Source organism: Mus musculus, chromosome 5 (assembly GCF_000001635.26).
Source record: "Mus musculus strain C57BL/6J chromosome 5, GRCm38.p6 C57BL/6J".
Lineage (NCBI taxonomy): Eukaryota > Metazoa > Chordata > Mammalia > Rodentia > Muridae > Mus > Mus musculus.
Genome location: NC_000071.6, coordinates 67,904,633 through 67,916,298, shown reverse-complemented (window position 1 = coordinate 67,916,298; position 11,666 = coordinate 67,904,633). Strand labels below are relative to the sequence as shown.

The 11,666-nt window shown below is 40.0% G+C and overlaps 1 long non-coding RNA gene across 1 annotated transcript in view; it reads right to left on the bottom strand.

Annotated features, from left to right (window-relative positions):
• Positions 1-7,472: 7,472 nt before the first annotated feature.
• Positions 7,473-11,666, bottom strand: part of Gm15477 — a 29,107-nt gene continuing 24,913 nt past the window's right edge. Inside the window, exon 4 of the long non-coding RNA XR_001784869.1 lies at positions 7,473-9,232. This is a non-coding gene — a long non-coding RNA (predicted gene 15477). The remainder of the gene's footprint in view (positions 9,233-11,666) is intronic.

Below are 11,666 nucleotides of genomic sequence, written 5' to 3'. Positions count from 1 at the left end.
ACAGCTTCTGGAACAGGCGGAAGCACAGAGGCGCTGAGGCAGCACCCTTTGTGGGCCTGGGACAGCCAGCCACCGTCCGGACCGGAGGACAGGTGCCCGCCCGGCTGGGGAGGCGGCCTAAGCCACAGCAGCAGCGGTCGCCATCTTGGTCCGAGACCCGCCGAACTTAGGAAATTAGTCTGAACAGGTGAGAGGGTGCGCCAGAGAACCTGACAGCTTCTGGAACAGGCAGAAGCACAGAGGCGCTGAGGCAGCACCCTGTGTGGGCCGGGGACAGCCGGCCACCTTCCGGACCGGAGGACAGGTGCCCACCCGGCTGGGGAGGCGGCCTAAGCCACAGCAGCAGCGGTCGCCATCTTGGTCCCGGGACTCCAAGGAACTTAGGAATTTAGTCTGCTTAGGTGAGAGTCTGTACCACCTGGGAACTGCCAAAGCAACACACTGTCTGAGAAAGGTCCTGTTTTGGGCCTTCTTCTTCGGCCAGGAGGAGGTCCAAATACAAGATATCTGCGCACCTTCCCTGTAAGAGAGCTTGCCAGCAGAGAGTGCTCTGAGCACTGAAACTCAGAGGAGAGAATCTGTCTCCCAGGTCTGCTGATAGACGGTAACAGAATCACCAGAAGAACAATCTCTAAACAGAGTCAACTATAACTACTAACTCCAGAGATTACCAGATGGCGAAAGGTAAACGGAGGAATCTTACTAACAGGAACCAAGACCACTCACCATCACCAGAACCCAGCACACCCACTTCGCCCAGTCCAGGGAACCCCAACACACCTGAGAACCTAGACCTAGATTTAAAAGCATATCTCATGATGATGGTAGAGGACATCAAGAAGGACTTTAATAAATCACTTAAAGAAATACAGGAGAACACTGCTAAAGAGTTACAAGTCCTTAAAGAAAAACAGGAAAACACAATCAAACAGGTAGAAGTCCTTACAGAAAAAGAGGAAAAAACATACAAACAGGTGATGGAAATGAACAAAACCATACTAGACCTAAAAAGGGAAGTAGACACAATAAAGAAAACTCAAAGCGAGGCAACACTAGAGATAGAAACCCTATGAAAGAAATCTGGAACCATAGATTTGAGCATCAGCAACAGAATACAAGAGATGGAAGAGAGAATCTCAGGTGCAGAAGATTCCATAGAGAACATCGGCACAACAATCAAAGAAAATGGAAAATGCAAAAAGATCCTAACTCAAAATATCCAGGAAATCCAGGACACAATAAGAAGACCAAACGTACGGATAATAGGAGTGGATGAGAATGAAGATCTTCAACTCAAAGGTCCAGCAAACATCTTCAACAAAATTATTGAAGAAAACTTCCCAAATCTAAAGAATGAGATGCATATGAACATACAAGAAGCCTACAGAACTCCAAATAGACTGGACCAGAAAAGAAATTCCTCCCGACACATAATAATCAGAACATCAAATGCACTAAATAAAGATAGAATACTAAAAGCAGTAAGGGAAAAAGGTCAAGTAACATATAAAGGCAAGCCTATCAGAATTACACCAGATTTTTCACCAGAGACTATGAAAGCCAGAAGAGCCTGGACAGATGTTATACAGACACTAAGAGAACACAAACTGCAGCCCAGGCTACTATACCCAGCCAAACTCTCAATTATCATAGAGAGAGAAACCAAAGTATTCCACGACAAAACCAAATTCACGCATTATCTCTCCACGAATCCAGCCCTTCAAAGGATAATAACAGAAAAAAACCAATACAAGAACGGGAACAACGCCCTAGAAAAAACAAGAAGGTAATCCCTCAACAAACCTAAAAGAAGACAGCCACAAGAACAGAATGCCACCTTTAACAACTAAAATAACAGGAAGCAACAATTACTTTTCCTTAATATCTCTTAACATCAATGGTCTCAACTCGCCAATAAAAAGACATAGACTAACAAACTGGCTACACAAACAAGACCCAACATTTTGCTGCTTACAGGAAACTCATCTCAGAGAAAAAGATAGACACTACCTCAGAATGAAAGGCTGGAAAACAATTTTCCAAGCAAATGGTATGAAGAAACAAGCAGGAGTAGCCATCCTAATATCTGATAAGATTGACTTCCAACCCAAAGTCATCAAAAAAGACAAGGAGGGACACTTCATTCTCATCAAAGGTAAAATCCTCCAAGAGGAACTCTCAATTCTGAATATCTATGCTCCAAATACAAGAGCAGCCACATTCACTAAAGAAACTTTAGTAAAGCTCAAAGCACACATTGCGCCTCACACAATAATAGTGGGAGACTTCAACACACCACTTTCACCAATGGACAGATCATGGAAACAGAAACTAAACAGGGACACACTGAAACTAACAGAAGTGATGAAACAAATGGATCTGACAGATATCTACAGAACATTTTATCCTAAAACAAAAGGATATACCTTCTTCTCAGCACCTCATGGTACCTTCTCCAAAATTGACCACATAATAGGTCACAAATCAGGCCTCAACAGATTCAAAAATATTGAAATTGTCCCATGTATCCTATCAGATCACCATGCACTAAGGCTGATCTTCAATAACAAAATAAATAACAGAAAGCCAACATTCACATGGAAACTGAACAACACTCTTCTCAATGATACCTTGGTCAAGGAAGGAATAAAGAAAGAAATTAAAGACTTTTTAGAGTTTAATGAAAATGAAGCCACAACGTACCCAAACCTTTGGGACACAATGAAAGCATTTCTAAGAGGGAAACTCATAGCTATGAGTGCCTTCAAGAAAAAACGGGAGAGAGCACATACTAGCAGCTTGACAACACATCTAAAAGCTCTAGAAAAAAAGGAAGCAAATTCACCCAAGAGGAGTAGACGGCAGGAAATAATCAAACTCAGGGGTGAAATCAACCAAGTGGAAACAAGAAGAACTATTCAAAGAATTAACCAAACGAAGAGTTGGTTCTTTGAGAAAATCAACAAGATAGATAAACCCTTAGCTAGACTCACTAAAGGGCACGGGGACAAAATCCTAATTAACAAAATCAGAAATGAAAAGGGAGACATAACAACAGATCCTGAAGAAATCCAAAACACAATCAGATCCTTCTACAAAAGGCTATACTCAACAAAACTGGAAAACCTGGACAAAATGGACAAATTTCTGGACAGATACCAGGTACCAAAGTTGAATCAGGATCAAGTTGACCTTCTAAACAGTCCCATATCCCCTAAAGAAATAGAAGCAGTTATTAATAGTCTCCCAGCCAAAAAAAGCCCAGGACCAGACGGGTTTAGTGCAGAGTTCTATCAGACCTTCAAAGAAGATCTAACTCCAGTTCTGCACAAACTTTTTCACAAGATAGAAGTAGAAGGTATTCTACCCAACTCATTTTATGAAGCCACTATTACTCTGATACCTAAACCACAGAAAGATCCAACAAAGATAGAGAACTTCAGACCAATTTCTCTTATGAACATCGATGCAAAAATTCTTAATAAAATTCTCGCTAACCGAATCCAAGAACACATTAAAGCAATCATCCATCCTGACCAAGTAGGTTTTATTCCAGGGATGCAGGGATGGTTTAATATACGAAAATCCATCAATGTAATCCATTATATAAACAAACTCAAAGACAAAAACCACATGATCATCTCGTTAGATGCAGAAAAAGCATTTGACAAGATCCAACACCCATTCATGATAAAAGTTCTGGAAAGATCAGGAATTCAAGGCCAATACCTAAACATGATAAAAGCAATCTACAGCAAACCAGTAGCCAACATCAAAGTAAATGGAGAGAAGCTGGAAGCAATCCCACTAAAATCAGGGACTAGACAAGGCTGCCCACTTTCTCCCTACCTTTTCAACATAGTACTTGAAGTATTAGCCAGAGCAATTCGACAACAAAAGGAGATCAAGGGGATACAAATTGGAAAAGAGGAAGTCAAAATATCACTTTTTGCAGATGATATGATAGTATATATAAGTGACCCTAAAAATTCCAACAGAGAACTCCTAAACCTGATAAACAGCTTCGGTGAAGTAGCTGGATATAAAATTAACTCAAACAAGTCAATGGCCTTTCTCTACACAAAGAATAAACAGGCTGAGAAAGAAATTAGGGAAACAACACCCTTCTCAATAGCCACAAATAATATAAAATATCTCGGCGTGACTCTAACGAAGGAAGTGAAAGATCTGTATGATAAAAACTTCAAGTCCCTGAAGAAAGAAATTAAAGATCTCAGAAGATGGAAAGATCTCCCATGCTCATGGATTGGCAGGACCAACATTGTAAAAATGGCTATCTTGCCAAAAGCAATCTACAGATTCAATGCAATCCCCATTAAAATTCCAACTCAATTCTTCAACGAATTAGAAGGAGCAATTTGCAAATTCATCTGGAATAACAAAAAACCGAGGATAGCAAAAACTCTTCTCAAGGATAAAAGAACCTCTGGTGGAATCACCATGCCTGACCTAAAGCTTTACTACAGAGCAATTGTGATAAAAACTGCATGGTACTGGTATAGAGACAGACAAGTGGACCAATGGAATAGAATTGAAGACCCAGAAATGAACCCACACACCTATGGTCACTTGATCTTCGACAAGGGAGCCAAAACCATCCAGTGGAAGAAAGACAGCATTTTCAACAATTGGTGCTGGCACAACTGGTTGTTATCATGTAGAAGAATGCGAATCGATCCATACTTATCTCCTTGTACTAAGGTCAAATCTAAGTGGATCAAGGAACTTCACATAAAACCAGAGACACTGAAACTTATAGAGGAGAAAGTGGGGAAAAGCCTTGAAGATATGGGCACAGGGGAAAAATTCCTGAACAGAACAGCAATGGCTTGTGCTGTAAGATCGAGAATTGACAAATGGGACCTAATGAAACTCCAAAGTTTCTGCAAGGCAAAAGACACTGTCTATAAGACAAAAAGACCACCAACAGACTGGGAAAGGATCTTTACCTATCCTAAATCAGATAGGGGACTAATATCCAACATATATAAAGAACTCAAGAAGGTGGACCTCAGAAAATCAAATAACCCCCTTAAAAAATGGGGCTCAGAACTGAACAAAGAATTCTCACCTGAGGAATACCGAATGGCAGAGAAGCACCTGAAAAAATGTTCAACATCCTTAATCATCAGGGAAATGCAAATCAAAACAACCCTGAGATTCCACCTCACACCAGTGAGAATGGCTAAGATCAAAAATTCAGGTGACAGCAGATGCTGGCGAGGATGTGGAGAAAGAGGAACACTCCTCCATTGTTGGTGGGATTGCAGGCTTGTACAACCACTCTGGAAATCAGTCTGGCGGTTCCTCAGAAAATTGGACATAGTACTACCGGAGGATCCAGCAATACCTCTCCTGGGCATATATCCAGAAGAAGCCCCAACTGGTAAGAAGGACACATGCTCCACTATGTTCATAGCAGCCTTATTTATAATAGCCAGAAACTGGAAAGAACCCAGATGCCCCTCAACAGAGGAATGGATACAGAAAATGTGGTACATCTACACAATGGAGTACTACTCAGCTATTAAAAAGAATGAATTTATGAAATTCCTAGCCAAATGGATGGACCTGGAGAGCATCATCCTGAGTGAGGTAACACAATCACAAAGGAACTCACACAATATGTACTCACTGATAAGTGGATACTAGCCCAAAACCTAGGATACCCACGATATAAGATACAATTTCCTAAACACATGAAACTCAAGAAAAATGAAGACTGAAGTGTGGACACTATGCCCCTCCTTAGAAGTGGGAACAAAACACCCATGGAAGGAGTTACAGAAACAAAGTATGGAGCTGAGATGAAAGGATGGACCATGTAGAGACTGCCATATCCAGGGATCCACCCCATAATCAGCTTCCAAATGCTGACACCATTGCATACACTAGCAAGATTTTACTGAAAGGACCCAGATGTAGCTGTCTCTTGTGAGACTATGCCGGGGCCTAGCAAACACAGAAGTGGATGCTCACAGTCAGCTAATGGATGGATCACAGGGCTCCCAATGGAGGAGCTAGAGAAAGTACCCAAGGAGCTAAAGGGATCTTCAACCCTATAGGTGGAACAACATTATGAACTAACCAGTACCCCTGAGCTCTTGACTCTAGCTGCATATGTATCAAAAGATGGCCTAGTCGGCCATCACTGGAAAGAGAGGCCCATTGGACACGCAGACTTTGTGTGCCCCGGTACAGGGGAACGCCAGGGCCAAAGGGGGGGAGTGGGTGGGTAGGGGAGTGGGGGTGGGTGGGTAAGGGGGACTTTTGGTATAGCATTGGAAATGTAAATGAGCTAAATACCTAATAAAAAAAAAATGAAAAAAAAAATTGTAAAGAAAATAATATTTCCTCATACAATATATTCTGAACATGAATTCCCTTCCCTCATCTACTCCTGAGCCTTCCGTATCTCCCCAGCCATCTAACTCCATGCCTTTTTTCCCTCTTTCTCTGTAAGAAACAAACAGGCAAAGAAAAATTTACCAACATGATAAACTGACACCAGTGTAATAGTGGTACAAATATTGTGGAAGTAACCAAGCACTTTTTTTCTGTAGATTCTTCAAAAGAAAACATGACAGACTCATGACAATAATCCTTCTGAGGTATCCATGATGCCAACTTTCTTTTCTACTATTTGTCATAAACCTAGTCTGAAATCTAAAGCTATTTGGAAACATGAGGATGGTGGCCAATGTGGTTGTACAGGGCATTGGAAAAACAGGGTTGTATGTCAAAGGGCAAACGATGATATGACTGGAGACTTAGACATGATGGGATTGCCAGATCCAGTGAACTGAAAACTAGTTATATTTAAAATACGTTCTGTGTGATCATTTGGTTTTCATTTAGTTAATGTCTTTAAGCTGTGACTGAGATGATGCTGTTGGTTATTATAACTTTGTATAGAACTTTAGTTGATATGAAGAAATATTTTGAACCAATTTCTTCTAAGACAGGTTCTCAAACCTCATCATGCTTTGGCCCTGTAATACAGTTCATGTTGTAGTGACCCCAGCCATAAAATTATTTCATTTCTACTTCATAAGTGTAATTTTACTACTGTAACGATGCATAATATAAATATCTGATATGCAACTCCCAAAGGAGCCATGACCCACAGGTTGAGAACCACTGGTCTAAGATGTAACCCAACATACCAGGCCACTAGGTTGCTACACAGGTGAGTGTTATTTGTTCTTTCAACTCTCATGTTTTTAGTCAGTGAGTGATACTATATTCAAGCCACTTTGAAACTGCCAGACTACATATAACTTTAGTTGATGGAATTACTAGTACAGAAATCTCTGCTGGGAAATAAAGAGTTCAATCTCAAGAGACAGTTCAAAATTCCTCATTAAAAAAGAATTCTGAAAGGAAATATGAATTGCTACCTACAACAGTTTTCTCTAAGCAGTATGCCCTCCTAAAAAAAAAGACCTATACAGTGAAAAAAAATATTATATTTTTTGTCTTATAAATTATGTATTGCTTAATGGTACATTACTCTATCCCAATAAAGCTAATTTTCATAACTGCACATACATGCACAGGACAAAATCATTGGACTCCAAAAGCTAATAAAGGATGCTGAACAAAGCAACCCAAAGCCTTTAGTTCTATTTAGCACTTTTCAGTGCAAGAAAGTTCATGTTAAATTATACCACAAAGAAGCACTTAGACAAATAAAAGAAATTCAGGAAACTCAACAAGGCAAATGGTATGGTTTCTTCAACAAATACATTGCAAACAGAAAAAAAGGGTACAGAAAATCTGTAAATTAGAAGAAACAAGCCCCATCTATAAAACCAAATTCCTGGGGAAAACTTGCTTGGAAATTAATTCAAATGAATCAATCTAACGTGGAGAATAAGGCACATGCTGGATAGTAGTTAATATCAATAAATTTCTGTCAGGTTTTAAAGTTTTTTATATTTATAAGGATAATTTCTTGCAAGCTCAAGAAATTTTTTATCATTTAGATACACAAGTTGAATTAGTTGCTGATAAAATTCTCCAATGTCTAGTATTCTGTTCAAAATTATCAGGAAACTGTGCAAGGCATGTCCATATAGAAGTATACAGAAACAATCATGAATTCAAACAAGAATGACAGTGGATTAGAATCTTAGCTAACAGGCAAAGACTAGAATGGCAGGGGTGCAACTGTGGGTTACCCATCTCTCCATTTTTACATATTTGAAAATTACTATGATAAAAATGTCAAAGGATTACTTACTTAAATGACGATAATCACATAACAACATTATTTTCTTGTTGATAAGTCCTCACTTTGCAAAGTAAGAAAAAAACTGTGGGTGTGGGTGTGTGCACAAGCACACATGCATGTGTGAGTCTGCACGTGTGTATTGCATTGTCACATACTTTCACAGCTCTATTTCTGACCTGTGATGTAGCCTTGACCAGGGTTAAGAGTACAGGGCTATGTAGTTGACAGCACCATTCAGTTAGCAGTGACCATATTCACAACACGGGAGAGGAGGGCACTGAGATGGTAAAGGTGCCTGCTGCCAACCTAAAGGACTTGAGTTCAATCCCCAAAACCTACCTGATACACTGAGTGAACTCACTCCTACAAATTGCCCTCTGATTCCCACATATGACCCATAGTAGGTGTGCTCACATATGAGCACACAAACACTAAATAAATAAATAAATAAATAAATAAATAAATAATAGAGATAAAGGAAGAGGGGTGTTATACTGCATTTCATGTGTTAAAAATGAGAATCGCCTTAGCAACATAAATGTTACCAATTATAATGTCAATCTTACTGTACTAGGAATTACTTTGATGTATAGTGCATAGCCAAATCAATTTTCCATACACTGTTATTTTAACACAAGTGTAAACTCCAAGAACAGTGAGGGTCCTTTAAAATCAGGCCACAGTACAAAAAATAGTCCATGGTCTTACAATGGATAAATTCATCTTAAAAGCAGTCCATTTGCAACATAAAGGCAAAGAAAACTTCATATGTTAAAAGTTGTCACATGTATGTACAGGCTCTTTCTTCTCTAGGTATTTGGAACATTCAGTGCACAACTCTCCACTTAAAGCAAACTTTATCGAGATGACATTATCCAGAAGCGTGCTGCCATGCTTTAACACGTAGCAGAGCTTTGAAAGCGACTGAGTGATCTTCAATCCTCTTTCTGGTTTTGTAAAATATTTCAGGCTCACCTGTTGACAAATGCATTTAAGAAACATGTGTTAGGGAAACAGTTATCTCCAGTTAATAACCTAAAGTCCAAATGCCAAACATTCCAACACAATTTCAGAAATGGTTACAGGGTGGATCCAGTTCCCAACCCTAATAATCCCTAGATGCACTTCAGGGTCACCACTGAATGGCTTAGGGACACAGCTGTCAAGAAAGCTGATCACATTATTGCGGTCACCATCTCATAACAATCTCAACCAAGCCTTTGACACTCGGCGGAAGGGCGGCTCAAATTCAAATCACAATTAGGATATCTCTGTATGCTCTGTCTGAGATCCCCCCAAAATTCTCTGAGAACCTACCACATCCCCTACTGTGTTCTGCTTCTCCCTAGAGCATCTTACAATGAAGGTTGTACTTGAAGCTAAGCAAATGTTCAATGGGTTTATGATGCCTAAGAAATAGCAGGATGATGGGCGAAGAGCAGGATGACAGGCAAAGAAAACGCCTTCAAATCCTGATTTAAATATATGTAAATATCCAGCATCTCAAATCGTTAAGTCATTTACATGCAGCATTAGATGTTCTCTCTTCTCAGCTATTAAAAACAATGACTCCATGAAATTCGCAGGCAAATGGATGGAACTAGAAAATACCATCCTGAGTGAGGTAACCAGACACAAAAGAACACACATGGTATGTACTCACTGATAAGTGGATATTAGCCTAACAGCTCAGAGTAACCACGATACAACTCAGAGACCATATGAAGCTAAAATAAATAAATAAATAAATAAATAAATAAATAAATAAATAAATAAATTTTTTAAAAAAGGAAGACCAAAGTGTGGATGTTTCAATCCTACTTAGAAGGAGGAACAAAATAATCACAGGAATAGATGGAAGAAGGGTCCAGGGAGGAAGAGAGGAGGGGGAGAGAAAAAAGGAGGGCACAGGATCAGGTATAGGAAGAGTCAAGAGAGAAGTACAGAGGGTCAGGGAAATGAATAGAAATATGTGGCAGAATTGGGGGAGGGCACTAGAAAGTCCCAGATGCAAGGGAAGTGAGAAGTTCTCAGGACCCAATAGGGATGACATTAGCCAAAATGCCCAGCAAAGGGAAGATAGAACCTGTAGAGACCACCTCTAATAGATAGTCACATCCCCCAGTTGAGGGATGGGGCCACCCACCCATCTCAAAGTTTTTAACCCAGAATTGTTCCTGCCTAAAGGAAATGAAGGGACAACGAGTGAAGCAGAGACTGAAGGAAAGGTCATCCAGAGATTGTGCAACCTAGGGATTTATCCCATCTGCAGACACCAAACCCTGACACTATTGCTGATACAAAGAAGTACTTGCTGACAGGAGCCTGGTATAGCTGTCCCTGAGAGACTCTGCCAGCACCTGTCTAAGACAGATGCAGATACTTACAGCCAACCATTGGACTGTTCCCGGGGACTGCAATGGAAGAGTTAGGGGAAGGGCTGAAGGAGCTGAAAGGGATTGCAACCCCATAGGAAGAACAGCAGTGTCAACTAATCAGACCCTCCAGAGTTCCCAGGGAATAAACCACCAATCAAAGAGTGTACATGGTAGGATCCATGGCTCCAGCTACATGTGTAGCAGAAGATTGAGTTATCTGGCATCAATGGAATAGGAGGCCCTTGGTCCTGTGGAGGCTCGATGTTCCAGTGTAGGGGGCTAGAAAAGGGGTGAGGCAGGAGTGGGTTGGTGGGTGGGTGGGTAGGTGGAGGAGCACCCTCATAGAGGCAAAGGGGAGGGGGGATGGGATGGGGAGTTTGTGAAGGGAAAACCAGGGATAGCATTTGAAATGCAAATAAATAAAATAATCAATTTTTTTAAAAATGTTCTCACCTGAGAAATGTATCCAGATGATAAAGACTTAAAATTATAAGATACATATGCAAGAGTATTGCATTGTCCTTGTGAGGTGAATTGATAGTCAACAAGCATATGTGTAATTAATACTATCACACACTCTAACAAGAACTCAGAGCTGAAAACTCACAAATGGAAATGTGTTTAATTTTAGTAATGGTCTCTGAGATTTTAAACATGCTTCAGTCAAAAAAAAAAAAGTATGATCTATTTTCATTGCAGACAAAACATTGTCAGAAATACCAGTCTTCTAATTTGCATAGCTTTCCATATTTTTTCCTTGCAAAGTGTAACTGGAAAGATGAACATTATCTTTTCAAGGATTAAAATCTTAGCAATTCTTGAGAGCTTTGCATAATAGCCACAGCCCCCTGGGAAACAAAGTGTTCTCAGAGAACTTTTAAGAGTGGTGTGTGGTATTCTGTTTGATCTTCAAGCACCTGTGACCATGCATACCACAAATATATCTCAAGTAACTCTTAAACTACAGAGTCTAGAGAAACGTTCATGCAAACAAAAAAGAAAAGAAAGAAAAACAGAATTGAAAGGTTAAA